The sequence below is a fragment of the Aethalodelphis obliquidens genome, unplaced genomic scaffold (genome assembly GCF_003676395.1).
Source record: "Aethalodelphis obliquidens isolate GAN/ISIS:26980383/991018 unplaced genomic scaffold, ASM367639v1 scaffold25, whole genome shotgun sequence".
In the NCBI taxonomy this organism is placed as follows: domain Eukaryota; kingdom Metazoa; phylum Chordata; class Mammalia; order Artiodactyla; family Delphinidae; genus Aethalodelphis; species Aethalodelphis obliquidens.
The window spans coordinates 32,779,873-32,796,208 of NW_020837969.1; the positions used below are offsets into that span (position 1 = coordinate 32,779,873).

General features: G+C 40.4%; 1 long non-coding RNA gene across 1 annotated transcript; it reads left to right on the forward strand.

The window, feature by feature from the left end:
• The first annotated feature begins 3,365 nt into the window (after positions 1-3,365).
• Positions 3,366-7,508, forward strand: LOC113628907 (uncharacterized). Its single transcript, XR_003436292.1, has 2 exons — positions 3,366-3,763; positions 6,313-7,508. It is a non-coding gene; the product is annotated as an uncharacterized LOC113628907 (long non-coding RNA).
• The last annotated feature ends 8,828 nt before the right edge of the window (positions 7,509-16,336 follow it).

A 16,336-nucleotide genomic window follows, 5' to 3' on the forward strand; every position in this document is an offset into this window, starting at 1 on the left:
TCAATGTAAAAAAAACAACAACCTGATTAAAAAATGGGCAGAAGAACTGAATAGACAATTTTTCCAAAGAGGAAATGCAGTTGGCCAACAGGCACATGAAAAGATGCTTGACATTGCTAATCATCAGGGAAATGCAAATCAGAACCACAATGAGATACTACCTCACACCTGTCAGGATGGCTATCATCAAAAAGAACATAAATAACAAATGTTGGCAAGGATGTGGAGAAAAGGGAACACTTGCACACTGTCCGTGGGAATGTAAATTGATGCAACTGCTGTGGAAAACAATATAGAGATTCATCAAAAACCTAAAAATAGAATTACCATATGATCCAGCAATTCCACTCCTGTGTGTTCATCTGAAGGAAACAAAAACACTAATTTGAAAAGATACATACACTCCACTGTTTGTAGCAGCATTATTTACAATAGCCAAGATATGGAAGCAACCTAAGTGTCCATCAACAGATGAGTGGATAAAGAAGATGTGGTACATCTATACAATGGAATACTACTCAGCCATAAAAAAGAATGAAATGTTGCCATTGGCAGCAACATGGATGGACTTGGAGGGCATTATGCTAGTAAAAGAAGTCAGACAGAGAAAGACAAATACTGTATAATATCACTTATATGTGGAATCTAAAAATACAACAAACTAGTGAATATAACAAAAATGAAGCAGACTCACAGACGTAGAGAACAAACTGGTGGTTACCAGGGAGGGGGGCAGTGGGGAGGGGCATTGTAGGGGAGGGGGAGTGGGAGGTACAAACTATTGGGGGTAAGACAGGCTACAAGGGTGTGTGTGCAACACAGGGAATAGAGCCAATACTTTGTAATAACTGTAAATGAAGTGTAACCTTTAAAATTGTATAAAAAAATGAGAATAATAAGAAATTTGAAAATCATAAAATAAAAATGGATCCGAAGGCAAAAAAAAAAAAAAAAAGATACTTAGGTGTAAACCTAACAAAACATGTATAGGACCTGTATGCTGAAAACTATAAAATGCTGATGAAAGAATCCAAAGAACTAAATAAATGGACAGAAATACCATGTTGTGGATTGGATGACTCAATATTTTAAAGTACCAGTTCTCCCCAAGTTGGTAGGTTTAACACAATTTTTATCAGAACCCAAGCAATACTTTTGGTAAATATAGGCAAGATTATTCTTATGTTTATATGGAGAGACAAAGGAGCTAAATAGCTAAAATAATTCTGAAAGAGAAGTGTGAACTGGATTAATGACTCTACCAGTTTCAAGAGATTCTAGTGGTTAGGAAAGTAGACACACAGATCAACTGAACAGAAAAGAGGAACCGGAAATAGACCCACAGAAGTACAACCAACAGATTTTTGACAAAGGTGCAAAAGTAATTCAATGGAGGAAGATTAGTCTTTTCAACAAATGGTTGGATATCCATTAGCAAAAATAAAAAATTTGACCTGTCTCACACTTTATATAAAAAATATCTCAAAATGGATCATAGATTTAAGTGTAAAATGTAAAACTACAAAACTTTTAGGAAAAATACAGAAAATTTTCAGGGTGTAGAGCTTGGTGAAGTTTTCAGACATTATATCAAAATCATGGCCCATAAAATTTTAAAAATCAATAAAGTAGACATCAAAATTGAAAACTTTTGCCCTGTGAAAGATACTTAAGAGAATGAAAAGACAAGCTATAGTTTTGGAGAAAATATTTGGAAAACATGTATCTCACAAAGGATTCATCTAGAATATATAAAGCATTCTCAAAACTTCACTTTTTTTTTTTTTTTTTTACTGACAATCTGATTAGAAAATGGACAAAAGCCATGGAGAGATATTTCACGAAAAAAAAGGATGCACGGGTGGCAATCATGTAAAGAGATGTTCAATAGAAATTCAAATTAAAACAATTAGTGATACAATATCATCACTTACAAAGCAAGTAAATTTTAAAATGGTGACAATATCAAGTGTTAGTGAACCTGTGGGGAGCTGAATCGCTCAGACGTTGCTCATGGTGTATAAAGTGGTGCCCTGGAATCGTTTGGCAGTTTCTTAAAAGAACTAAATAGAAACCATATGACTCAGCAATCACATTCCAGGCATTTATCCTAGAGAAATGAAATCTTACGTCCACACAGGAAGGTGTTCATTGCAGCTTTATTTTTAAGAGCCAAAAACTGGAAGCAACATTTCCCACAACAGGTCAATAGTTAAACAGACTGTGATACATCATAACGTGGAGTACTACTCAGTGATAAAAAGACACAAACTTTTGACACATGCGACAATTTGGATAGACCTCAAGGACATTATGCTGAGTGAAAAAAAAAGCCAGCCTCAAAGGGTCACATACTGTGTAGTTCCATTTATACAATGTTCTCAAAATGACTGTGTTATGAGATGGAGAATAAAGGGAAATTAGTGATTTCCTGGAATTAGTAACGTTGGAGGGGTGGAGGGGGGGTGTTCAAGGGATAACCCAAGGGAGATATTTCTGGTAATAGAATGGTTCTGTATCTTGATTCTGCTGGTGGTTGCACAAATCTGCACGTGGTGATACAGAGCTATACGCACACATTGAATCAGTGTCAGTTACCTGGTTTTTGTAAGGTGTGACCATTGAGAAAAACTAGGTGCAAGGTGTGTGGGACCTCTCTATAGAATATTTGCAACTTCTTGTAAATCTGTAATTGTTTGGAACTTCCTGTGAATCTATAGTTATTTTAAAATTAATAGTTTTTTTAAAAAAAGAGCAAAAAATCCCTGGAGGTAGAAGCCCATTTTTGTGGATGGGTGTTGGGCTGGGGCTTGGGGAGAAGAGGAAGGTGTGGGCAGAGACGGTAATGGTAGAAATGGAAAGAATGGGAGTGACATGGACACTTAGTAATATATTCTGTGTATATAAGAAGTGTATGTCTATTGTAGCAACAGGGATGGACCGGGAGGGCATTATGCTTAGTAAAATAAGTCAGACAGAGAAAGACAAATACTCTGTGTTATCACTTATATGTGGAATCTAAAAACAAAACAAATGAAGGTACATAACAAAACAGAAACAGACTCACAGATATAGAGAACAACCCAATGGTTAGGGGGAGGGGGGAGGGGAGAGGGACGGGGGAGGGATGTGATGGAGGTAGGGGATTAAAAGGTACAAACTATTATGTATAAAATAAGCTACAAGGATCTATTGCACAGCACAGGAAAATATGGCTGTGATTTGTAATTACTTTAAATGGAGTTTAATCTTTAAAAATTGTGAATCACTATGTTGTACACTTGAAACTAATATAATATTGTAAGTCAACTATACTTCAAAAAAAAGAAGTGCTCGGTACAAATTGACAATCTGTTCTAGTTAGTGATGCTGGTTTTATCTTATCCTTTTCTTCTATACGCATTCTGATTCATAAATAATAGGTAGCATCCTCTTTACCCTCCTTACCCCGTGTCATCTTGACACCAATCTCAGATTAAAAATTGTTAAAAACAAAGATATGCATTTTTGCCTATTCCAAGTTGCTGAAGATATTTTCATAATCTACATTTACTTTTAGAAGCTTTCTATGTTTAGCATTTAATTTAATATCTGCATATGTTATGAAGAATAAAGTTTCAATTTTATCCAAAAAAAAATATATATATATATGTCTTATTAATAGAAGTTTCTAGAAAAGTGCTCCTCAATAGAACTTCGTGTGGCAACAAGAGCCATCCAATCTGCACTGTCCAGTAAGGGGGCAGCTGAGACTTGAAATGTGGTGAGTGCAACTGAGGAACTAGATTTTTCATCTTACTTGTTATTTAATTGCATTTTCAATGTGAATAGCCATGTGTGGCAGGTGACTACTCTATTGGATAGTGCATTCTAGAAGGAAAACACTGTCTTTGAAAGATGTATCTGGAGCAGGACCAGCATGTGTAGATTGGTTGCAATGTGCCGGGCACTGGACTAACTTTACTTGAAATACATGTTTCATCAGCGATAAAAAGGGTGTAATTTTTTCAACGTGGGACATGTTTTTGAATCAATGTCATGTCACAGTTGTGGTTATTGACTTACAGTTGTCATTTGCGTGTGTGAACTTGGTCATAGCTGTCATTCAGTTGAGCCATGTACACTTGGTACTACCCACGTTGAATCTAATTGCCTTTAAAAATCTCTTCAGAAAGATTACCCTTTTTCTTTTTTTTTTTTTTCCTTTGGCCTCACCACATGACACGCAGGATCTTAGTTCCTCAACCGTGGATCGAACCCGTGCCCCCTGCAGTGGAAGCGCGGAGTCCTAACCACTGGACCGCCAGGAAGTCCCAGAAAGATTACCCTTTGATTCAACTTGACACAAATGTATTGTGTACGCAGAAACACATAGAAACAGCAATGAGCATAAATCTGATATTGGTCAAATAAATATTTCATGTGGAGATATGACCATAATTCTACCAAATTCTAATGGGTCATAAGAACAGAATATACCTACAAAATGGCGAGCCTGTCTGTCACTGAAACACAAGCCAAAGGACAAAGGTCTATCTCGCATGCCAAGCAATGCAGTGGAAGGCAAGAGGAACTGCCAGGTCCCTCAGGGTAGCTGAAAACCTCAAAGCGACGAGAGGCTGGTGTGACTCGTTCATTTGTCATGGCGATTACTGCTAAGACGTGGCGCCAAAGGGCAGTTGCGGGCATTTTCTTCTTACTGGTACATAAAATTATGGTGTTTCTTACAATTCAGTGGGTTTAGGTTGTTGAGATACAGCCTTTGGTAGCCCTCACAATTATCCACGAGGAAACTAGGGCTGTAATCAGCTTAAATTAAATGTGATCTTCTCATGGGACCCAGGAGGTCTCTCAGAAGTGGCTCTCCCTCTCCAGGAAGAGCTGGCTGTGGGGTGAGGGCAGCAGTCAGATTTTTCCCATCACAAACTGTCTCCCAGTTTGTTGGGATGAGGCTGGCTCTCACAGGATGTGGCATCCCTGCGTGGGTCACTGCACACAACTCACTGAGAAACTGCCTCCGGGCGTGGGCCCCCAATAGGAGCACATCCGAGCAGCAGGAAGAGCCCCTCCTCCCCTGTGTCCCTCCAGTGTTCCCAGTGACAAAGCTGGTAACCGGGCCAGCCGGCAAGGCGGAGATGTTCCAGCATCAAAAACAGGACCGTGAAGGGTGGATTTGGGATGAACAGGCAATAAGCCGGTGATGCGCAGAGTCCAGCCCTTTGACCGTCAGCTTCCGTATCCGTCCTCCCACGTACACTTAAACTTCCTTCCAACAACAAAGCAACTCCGTTTCCACCTAACAAGATATGAGCATCCTGCACAGAAATGAAAATGTTCTCACCCTTCCCCCAAATCAAGAGATACAGTCACTGTATCCATCACCAGCTGTATGAATGACTCCCCAAATTCAGTCGCACTAAATTATAAAGTATTATCTCCAACAACCTGTATATAAAATAATATTAGGAAGAAGGAGAGAGAAGGAAATGGATTGCATGTACAAGTAAGCACACACATAACAAGCAAAGAGAAACTGCACACAGCCCCTGCGTCCTTGTTTCTGTACCTGATACCTTTGTCTTCCATGAGGCTGGAATTGATCAGATGGCTTGCTTTCCCCACTACGCATTCCATGTTTCCCCTGCCCTCAGCCAGAGCCTCAGCTGGTCGGGGTTCTTTGCCAGGTGCTGTGATCCAAATCTTCATTCCTAAAAAATCCAAATCCAAAATCATACAGCCTTTTTTTTTTTTTTTTGCTGTAATTTTACATTAATCTTAACTATTGCACATAAAATTGCCAAGAGACGCTCCAGAGAATCCCCTGGGTTCCAGACACAGTTCTCACTGCCCCGATTGTATAGCAGCAACTCAATTTCTTCCTGGAAATCAGGATCAATCATTCGAATCAGTAGAGTAAACACTCTCCTGGCCTGTTGGCTCAGTGGCATCAGGAACCCAGAATGGGCAGGTGGCAGTCTCATGCTCCAATTAAACGGAACGCTGCTGGTTGAAGTGTTCCCTCCTTGGGCACTAAGACCTCCAGACCAGCAGAGCTCAAGACTGTCAGTGTGGGAAGCAAAAATTCTGCAAGGCTTTTTTTTGTATATATAGTGAGCAAAGTCTCTCCTCTCACCCTTTCAATCCCAGACCCATGCGTTCTCACTGTGGCAGAGATAACATCATATAATGTCCTTTGATTCAATGTGTAGACTGCATCATAATAAGGCAGAATCCCGTCCTTTCAGGATGTTGTGTCCCAACTGGTACTGTAACTGTGTCTTCATTAAGCCACTCCAATTTCTGTTTTCCCAGCCACTTCCAGACGATAGAGTATGTGGCTGCACTTCCTTTGCTGTGAAATGAGCTCCTTCATCAGAAGCAGTGCTGTAAGGAGTGTGGTTCTATGGGTCTGCAGACGGTGCTGACAGAGGCAGATGGGGAGAGCAAGTCCATATCCCGAATGCGGAGCTGTTCCAGTGGAATGATGCCCAGGATGAATCTCTGCCTCCACCACTATAATCAAGCTGCCGTCATTTGGCTGGCTTGTCTCCCTGGGAGCAGTGCCACGCTGGGGGCTCATGGGTGTCTCTGCTGGCCGGTTAACAGCAGCATTATCCATCTCTGCCTTGGTCAGAGGAAGGTCATACTATTGAATAAACAGTGTGGTGGCCGAGCAGAGAAACTGACCAGCATCCACTTACCGTGTAATTTTGCCCGCCTTGTTATTAACAGGCTCCCTGCAGTGGCTCTCCTCTGTGGGCATTGACAGGAGACACAAGTATCTTCAGTCTCTGCCCATCCTGGGATGTGCCTCTCCTCCAACCTCCCTTGCCCACTTCCATGTCCCTTATCATCCAGCCACCCATGTCCCTTATCATCCAGCCACCCATGAGTGACAGCCCAGGAATCAGAGTAGATCCATACTTCTGGCCATTTCTTATTCCAGACAAAGTGGACAAGAATTGTAATGCTCACTGAGAGGCTTGGCCTTCACTTCTGTGCTTCCGAGCTACCCGAGTGGGGCTGTAGTGCTGCAGCTATTTACTTCCAGGTGGTCTCAGCATGTCATGCAGAGCCATCCACAAACCAGCCTTCAGTGTTTTCTTCTTTAGTCCACTGGCCATAAAGAGCACCCCCAAGAGGCCATAGGCATGGATTGAGAAAGAGGAAGAGGAAGCAGCATCAGTTAGTGTTGAAGGGGTCTGAGCCACCCACTCCTGCAACTTACACCCTCTGGAGCTTCCCTCCCATGCAATTACCCCACCACCACCAAAAAGAACCAGTGTTCTGACCTCTCTCACTGTAGATTAGTTTTGCCTATTTGCACTTCACATAAATGTGGTCACATAGTATATACTCTTTGGTGTCTGACTTCTTTCCCTCAACATATGGCTGTGAGATTCATCCACGTATTGTATCTGTCCATTTATTCGGGTCTTCCGTAAAGCTTTAAATAACTTAAATATTTTCCCCATGTAGATGTTGTGCATTAAAAAAATTTCTAGACACTGTTGTTTTGGTCTATTGTAACTTAGGCCATTTTTTCCAATATATTTTATTTCTACAAATTTTTGAACATTAACCAATAATTTATTCATTTCCATATCTACTTACATCTTTTAATTTTTAAGACATACATTTATGGTTCTTTCTCGATTATACTGACAAAATATTTTTCTTACTTTCAATCTGGTAGGTCCCTTTTGCTATATGTCTTGTTGTTGTACTTGGACTATAGTCAGTTTCTGGCTTTATCCAAACTCACTTTTCAGAGTGACTTTGCGTAGAAGGGTTTTGAAAGATTAAGAAGAGTTTGTATAAGGAATCTCATCTTTTCTAGGAATTACGAAAAGGGTATAACCCTCATTGGGCTTATTCTGTTGTGTTCTAATAAGTCTCTACTGTTGAGGCCATAGTGTAAGGCCATCCTCGTAGAGGTAGACATGATTTTCTCTGGAGAAAGTGAGCATCCCTGCATCAATCATCTGGAAAGGGCAGTTCCTCAGACAGATGTCAAGATCTTGGAAGGTGGGTCTTAGACTTGGGTGAGGACTCCTGACTTCCTGTGGGACCACACTCTTGCTGGGCTTTTAGGTGTACTGACTATTTGATGATGCTCCCTGGTGGTATGGAAAAATGGCTTCTCCCAAGGACTAGTCAGGAAGGCAGTACTCCCCTGGAGGGGGTCCTAAGATGAAGTGATACACTTTCAGATTATCAAGCATTACGTTGCTCTCTGTGTTCATTCCCATCTAGCTATGCCTAAGTCTTTAGCAAAGCCTTATAATAGTTTCGCCCGGCTCAGGTCTCAGTTGTACACTAAGGACCTTAGGTGAGAATTTGGAGCTAAAGAAGAGACAGTAACTTGTTCACATAGTTATATGTGGTTATAGTTATTAATAAGGATAAAGCTATCAGGTATCGAGTACCGACTCAGTGCCAGGCAATTTACATATGCTATCTCATCTAATCTTCACAACAATCCCAGAGGTAGGTTCTATTTGTATCCTATGTGGACGACGAAATCGAGACTCAAGAGAGATTACAAATTTGCACACATCCCATAGCTACTGGGAGGTCGGTTTTCAATCTAGGTCTCATCTGACTCCAGAGGCCAAACATACACTTGTCAAATTACTTAACTTTTCAGAACTTAGGTTTTTCTGTTTGAAAACATGTACCTTCTAGGGTTGCCCTAAGAATTCAGTGAAATGATGTATATAAAGGTCCCAGGCCATTCACTAGAAGGCAATAGGTATCCCCCAAAATGGTGCTTATCATTATGTTTTCCTTCTGCCTTTCTGGACATTTCTTCTTAATATCTTTCAAGGCTTCCTCTTCTTCTGATGACCTGCTAAATCGGTGTTCCCTAATTTGTTTTTTAACTAAGCACTCTCCTTAACCCAGGGTTTCAGCCACCATTTTTATTCTGGTGACTTCTAAGTCTTTATCTTCAGCCCTGATCACTGCTGAACTCCAGACCCAGATATCCATTTATCTGACATCTCCACTTGGATGTCTCATAGACACACCAAATTAAATATGCCCCAAACCAAACACATTGTCTTTCTGTTCCAATTCTGGCTTCTGTCTCAGTAAGTGGCATCGTCAAATCGCCAGATACCTAACCTAGAAGCCTGGGAATCTTTCTCTATTCTCATTCTCACTCATCCCTCACGCTCAGTTAGTCATCAGGTTCTCCCAAGTCTCTTTTTATTACCTCTTGTGTCAGTCCCTCCCTCTCTCCCTGTCCTCCCTCAATTTCATTTCTACAGCCACTCTCACTGCCGAAATTCAGACTCTCATCACCTCTATCAGGCACTACTGCAGTAGTCTTCTAACTGGTTTCCCTACAATCTACTCAACCCTCCTATGTGTCCTCAACATTACTGATAAAATGATCTTTCTGAAAAGCAAATTGTATCATCTATTTCCTACTTAAAATCTTTCAAGGGCTTTCCATAGCTTTCAGGACAAAGTTCAAATTCAGCACACAAGGCCCTTCAAGATATAACTTCTTCCTGATTCTTAAGCTGTATTTCCCACTATTTATTTTTCAACTTTACCCTTTGTATCTGCTTTAAAGAATTACATGGGACTTCCCTGGTGGTGCGGTGGTTAAGAATCTGCCTGCCAATGCAGGGACACGGGTTTGAGCCCTGGTCCAAGCAGATTCCACATGCCGCGGAGCAACTGAGCCCGTGCACCACAACTACTGAGCCTGTGCTCTAGAGCCCATGCTCCGCAACAAGAGAAGCCACTGCAACGAGAAGCCCGCGCACCGCAGTGAAGAGTAGCCCCCGCTCACTGCACCTAGAGAAAGCCCACACGCAGCAACAAAGACCCAACACAGCCAAAAAAACAAAAATCAGTGCTTAAAATAATTGGCTATGAATTAAAAAAAAAAATAGGAATTACTTGAACTTCTCTAAAGGAAGCTATTTCTAGCCTTGGGCCTTCAGACATGTCCTTTGGAGGCCTATCCTTCCTTCCTCCTCCGTCCTCCTCCTCTACCGCCACCTTGCCCAACTGCCCCCCTTTCAATTCTTTCCTCAAAGCTCAGCTCAAGGGGCACTTCTCTGGAGAGCTTTTCCTTGAGCTTGACTCTGGTGCTTCTTCTTTTTTTCTTTTAATTATTATTATTATTATTTTTTGTTGTTGTTGTTTTTGTGGTACGCGGGCCTCTCACCGCTGTGGCCTCTCCCTTTGTGGAGCACAGGCTCCGGACGCGCAGGCTCAGTGGCCATGGCTCACGGGCCCAGCCGCTCCGCGGCCTGTGAGATCTTCCCGGACCGGGGCATGAACCCGCGTCCCCTGCATCGGCAGGCGGACTCTCAACCACTGCGCCACCAGGGAAGCCCTATTATTTTTTATTGGAATATAATTGCTTTACCATGTTGTGTTAGTTTCTGCTGTACAATTAAGTGAATCAGCTATAAGTATACCTATATCCCCTCCTCTTGGACCTCCCTCCCACCCCCACCCCATCCCACCCCTCTAGGTCATCACAGAGCACTGAGCTGAGCTTCCTGTGCTTTATAGCAGGTTCCCACTAGCTATCTATTTTATGCATGGTAGTGCATATATGTCAATCCTAATCTCCCAGTTCGTCCCACCCTCCCCTTCCCACCCTGTGTCCACATGTCCCTTCACTCTATCTACATCTCTCTTCCTGCCCTGCAAATAGGTTCATCTGTACCATTTTTCTAGATTCCATATATATGCGTTAATATACAATAACTGTTTTTCTCTTTATGACTTACTTCACTCTGTATGACAGACTCTAGATCCATCCACCTCACTACAAATGACCCAATTTCATTCCTTTTTATGGCTGAGTAATATTCCATTGTATATATGTATCATCTTTATCCATTCATCTGTCATTGGGCATTTAGGTTGTTTTCATGTCCTAGCTATTGTAAATAGTGCTGCAATGAGCATTGAGGTACATGTGTCCTTTTAAATTATGGTTTTCTCAGGGTATATGCCCAGTAGTGGGATTGCTGTGTCATATGGTAGTTCTGTTTAGTTTTATAAGGAACCTCCATACTGTTCTCCACAGTGGCTGTATCAATTTACATTCCCACCAACAATGCATGAGGGTTCCCTTTTCTCCACACCCTCTCCAGCGTTTATTGTTTGTAGATTTTTTGATGATGGCCATTCTGACTGGTGTGAGATGATAACACATTGCACTTTTGATTCACATTTCTTTAATAATTAGTGATGTTGAGCAGCTTATTATGCGCCTCTTGGCCGTCTGTATGTCTTCTTTGGTGAAGTGTCTACTTAGGTCTTCCACCCATTTTTTAATTGGGTTGTTTGGTTTTTTTTGAAATTGAGCTACATGAGTTGTTTGTATACTTTAGAGATTAATCCTTTGTCTGTTGCTTCGTTTGCAAATATTTTCTCCCATTCTGTGGGTTGTCTTTTCGTCTTGTTTATGGTTTCCTTTGCTGTGCAAAAGCTTTGAAGTTTAAGTAGGTTCCATTTGTTTATTTTTGTTTTTATTTTCATTACTCTAGGAGGTGGGTCAAAAAAGATCTTGCTGTGGTTTATGTCAAAGAGTGTTTTTCCTATGTTTTCCTCTAAGAGTTTTTTTTTCTTTTCTTTTCTTTTTTTTTCAGTACGCGGGCCTCTCACTGCTATGGCCTCTCCCGTTGTGGAGCACAGGCTCTGGACGCGCAGACTCAGCGGCCATGGCTCACGGGCCCAGCCATTCCGTGGCATGTGGGATCTTCCCGGACAGGGGCACGAACCCGTGTCCCCTGCATCGGCAGGTGGACTCTCAACCACTGCGCCACCAGGGAAGCCCTCCTCTAAGGGTTTTATAGTGTCTGGCCTTACATTTAGGTCTTTAATCCATTTTGAGTTTATTTTTGTGTGTGGTGTTAGGAAGTGTTCTAATTTCATTCTTTTACATGTAGCTGTCCAGTTTTCCCAGCACCACTTATTGAAGAGGCTGTCTTTTCTCCATTTTATGTTCTTGCCTCCTTTGTCATAAATTAGATGACCATAGGTGCGTGGGTTTATCTCTGGACTTTCTATCCTGTACCATTGATCTATATTTCTGGTTTTGTGCCAATACCATACTGTCTTGATTACTGTAGCTTTGTAGTATAGTTTGAAGTCGGGGATCCTTATTCCTCCAGCTCCGTTTTTCTTTCTCAAGATTGCTTTGGCTATTTGGGGTCTTTTCTGTTTCTATACAAATTGTAAAATTTTTTGTTCTAATTCTGTGAAGAATGCCATTGGTTATTTGATAAGGATTGCATTGAATCTGTAGATTGCTTTGGGTGGTATAGTCATTTTCACAATATTGATTCTTCCTGTCCAAGAACATGGTATATTTCTCCATCTGTTTATGTCATCTTTGATTTCTTTCATCAGTGTTTTATAGTTTTCTGAGTATAGGTCTTTTGCCTCCTTAGGTAGGTTTATTCCTAGGTATTTTATTCTTTTTGTTACGATAGTAAATGAAATTGTTTCCTTAATTTCTCTTTCTGATTTTTCCTTGTTAATGTATAGGAATGCAAGAGATTTCTGTGCATTAATTTTGTATCCTGCAACTTTACCAAATTCATTGATTAGTTCTAGTAGTTTTCTGGGGGCATCTTTAGGATTTTCTATGTATAGTATCATGTCATTGGCAAACAGTGACAGTTTTACTTCTTCTTTTCCAATTTGTATTCCTTTTATTTCTTTTTCTTCTCTGATTGCCATGGCTAGGACTTCCAAAGCTATGTTGAGTAAGAGTGGCAAGAGTGGACCTCCTTGTCTTGTTCCTGATCTTAGTGGAAATGCTTTCAGTTTTTCATCATTGACAATGATGTTTGCTGTGGATTTTGTCATATATGGCCTTTATTATGTTGAGGCAGGTTCCCTCTATGCCCATTTTCTGGAGAGGTTTTATCGTAAATCAGTGTTGAATTTTGTCAAAAGCTTTTTCTGCCTCTATCAAGATGATCATATAGATTTTATTCCTTAATTTGTTAATATGATGTATCACATTGATTGATTTGCATATATTGAAGAATCCTTGCATTCCTGGGATAAATCCCACTTGATCATGGTGCATGATCCTTTTAATGTGTTGTTGGATTCTGTTTGCTAGTATTTTGTTGAGGATTTTTGCCTGTATATTCATCAGTGATATTGGTCTGTAATTTTCTTTTTTTGTGATATCTTTGTCTAGTTTTGGTATCAGGGTGATGGTGGCCTTGTAGAACAAATTTGGGAGTGTTCCTCCCTCTGCAGTTTTTTGGAAGAGTTTGAGAAGGATGGGTGTTAGCCCTTCTGTAAATGTTTGATAGAATTCACCTGTGAAGCCATCTGGTCCTGGACTTTTGTTTGTTAGAAGATTTTTAATTACAGTTTCAATTTCATTACTTGTGATAGGTCTGTTTATATTTTTCTAATTCTTCTGGTTCACTGTTGGAAAATTGTACCTTTCCAATAATTTGTCCATTTCTGTGTGGTTGTCCATTTTATTGGCATATTTTTGTTTGTAGTAGTCTCTTATAATCTTTTGTATTTCTGTGGTGTCAGTTGTGATTTCTCCTTTTTCATTTCTAATTTTATTGATTTGCGTCCTCTCCTTTTTTTTCTTGATGCGTCTGGCTAAAGGTTTATCAGTTTTGTTTATCTTCTCAGAAAACCAGCTTTTAGTTTTATTGATCTTTGCTATTGTTTTCTTCATTTCTATTTCATTTATTTCTGCTCTGATCCTTATGAGGGAACCAGTATTCTGACTTCTCTCACTGTAGATTAGTTTTGCCTATTTGCACTTCATATAAATGTAGTCACATAGTATATACTCTTTGGTGTCTGACTTCTTTCCCTCAACATATGGCTGTGAGATTCATCCCTGTATTGTATCTGTCCATTTATTCAGGTCTTCTGTAAAGCTTTTAAATGACTTAAATATTTTCCCCATGTAGATGTTGTGCGTTAAAAAAATGTCTAGACAGTTTGTTGTTTTGTTCTATTGTAACTTAGGTCATTTTTTTAAAAATTATTTATTTAATTTTGGCTGTGTTGGGTCTTCATTTCTGTGTGTGGGCTTTCTCTAGTTGCAGTGAGCGGGGGCCACCCTTCATCACGGCTCGCAGGCCTCTCACTGTCATGGCCTCTCTTGTTGCGGAGCACAAGCTCCAGATGCGCAGGCTCAGTAGTTGTGGCTCACAGGCCTAGTTGCTCCGCGGCATGTGGGATCTTCCCAGACCAGGGCTCTAACCCGTGTCCCCTGCGTTGGCAGACAGATTCTCAACCACTGTGCCACCAGGGAAGCCCCTAACTTATGTCATTTTTTCCAATATATTTTACTTCTACAATTTTTTTTTTTTTACTGGCTGTTACTCATGGGAAAGTATTAATTAATGTTTATAAGTCAATTGTGTATCTGAGAACCTTACTGGACTTTTATGAGTTATAATAGTTTATCTTGACTCTATTGTGTTATCTGTATAAAAGTTATTTTTAGTTGCAAATAATTATGGCTTTGTCTTTTCCCTTCTAATCCTGATGCCTTTTATTTCTTTCTCCTGTCTTACTGCATTGGCTAGGATCTCCAGTACTGTTTGTACAGTTGTGATGATAGTGGACATCTCTGCCCTCTTCTGAGACTAAAGTTTCCCTGTCAAAAAGAGCGTTTACCCTAGGCTTTTATCAGAGAGTCTTTGTCAAGTGAAGAATATTTTCTACTGTTCAGTTTTCTGAGTCCTTTTAAAACCATAAATTGGTTTGAACTTTATCAAATGCTTTTTATTTATATATTGAGATTATCATGTGATGTATTTTTTCCTTTATCCCATTATAGTGAGAAATTGCACTGTTAGATTTTTCCGGTGTTAAGCTGTTCTGGTATTGCTAGGATAAACTCTACTTGCTCAAGATTTTTAAAAATAGACTTTACTTTTTAAAGCAGTTTTGGGCTCACAGAAAAGTTGGGCAGAAGGTGCAGAGATGTCCCAGAGACCCCCTGCCCCCACACATGTGTCACCTCCCCCACCACCAACATCCCCACCAGACGGTACACTTGTTATAACTGATGATCCTACACTGCACATCATTATCATCCAGAGGCCATAGGTTACATCAGGCTTCCCCCTAGGTGTTGTACATTCTGTAAGTTTGGACAAATGTGTAATAACGTGTATCCACCATTATAGTATTGTACAGAGTAGTTTCACTGCCATATAATTTTTTGTTCTGAAAATCAGCTAATATTTTATTTGATATTTTTACATTATTTTAATATCTGAAATGGGCCTATACTTTTTCCATGGGCACTCAAAGTAGAATGTATATTTTATGAAATTGAAGGGAAATTCTTTTTTTTTTCTCATGGTTGATGTACATGGACTGTCATCTTTATGTGGCTGGCTCATAAATCTACATTTTTATCCCTAAATTTCAAATTTGTATATCTACCTGTGGTAAACATATCCCATTACCTCAGAAACACTGACTTTATTATCTCCCCTCCCCCAAACCTGTTACTTGTATATTTTTGATTTCAAGTATTAGCATTGCCTTCCACTAAGTCCTATGAACTGGAGGTTAGTGATTGTGCTGGACCCCTGCATCTTCTTCACTCCCTCCCTATTTTCTACATTTTAATTTTTTTTTTTTTTTTTTTTTTTTTTTTTTTTGCGGTACGCGGGCCTCTCACTGCTGTGGTCTCTCCCGTTGCGGAGCACAGGCTCCGGACGCGCAGGCTCAGCGGCCATGGTTCACGGGCCCAGCCGCTCCGCGGCATGTGAGATCCTCCCGGACCGGGGCACGAACCCGTGTCCCCTGCATCGGCAGGCGGACTCTCAACCACTGCGCCACCAGGGAAGCCCGTCTTGCCTTAGTTTTTAAAATGGTCTCCCTGCTTTCAGCCCACTTTCTAACACCTCCCACAAAACAAAAATTCATTCTTTGTAGTGCTGCTAGAGTGATTTTACTAAAGGAAAATTGAAAAATGTCACTTGGCTATGTGAAATCTTCCAGTGACCCTACAGCACCTAAAGATTAAAGTCTAGTCTCCACATTCTGGCATACATGATCCCATCTTGGTTTCTTTTTTTTTTCAATCTTATAATTAGAATTTTTTAATTGAAGTATAGTATTTCAGGTGTACAGCAAAGTGACTCAGTTATGCATATATTCTTTTTCAGATTCTTTTCCATTGTGGGTTATTACAAGATATTGAGTATAGTTCCCTGTGCTACACAGTAGGTCCTTGTTTATCTATTTTATATATAGTAGTGTGAATCTGTTAATCCCACACTTCTAATTTATCTCCCCCCCCGCCCCCCCCCGCCCTGTTTCCCCTTCAATAACCATA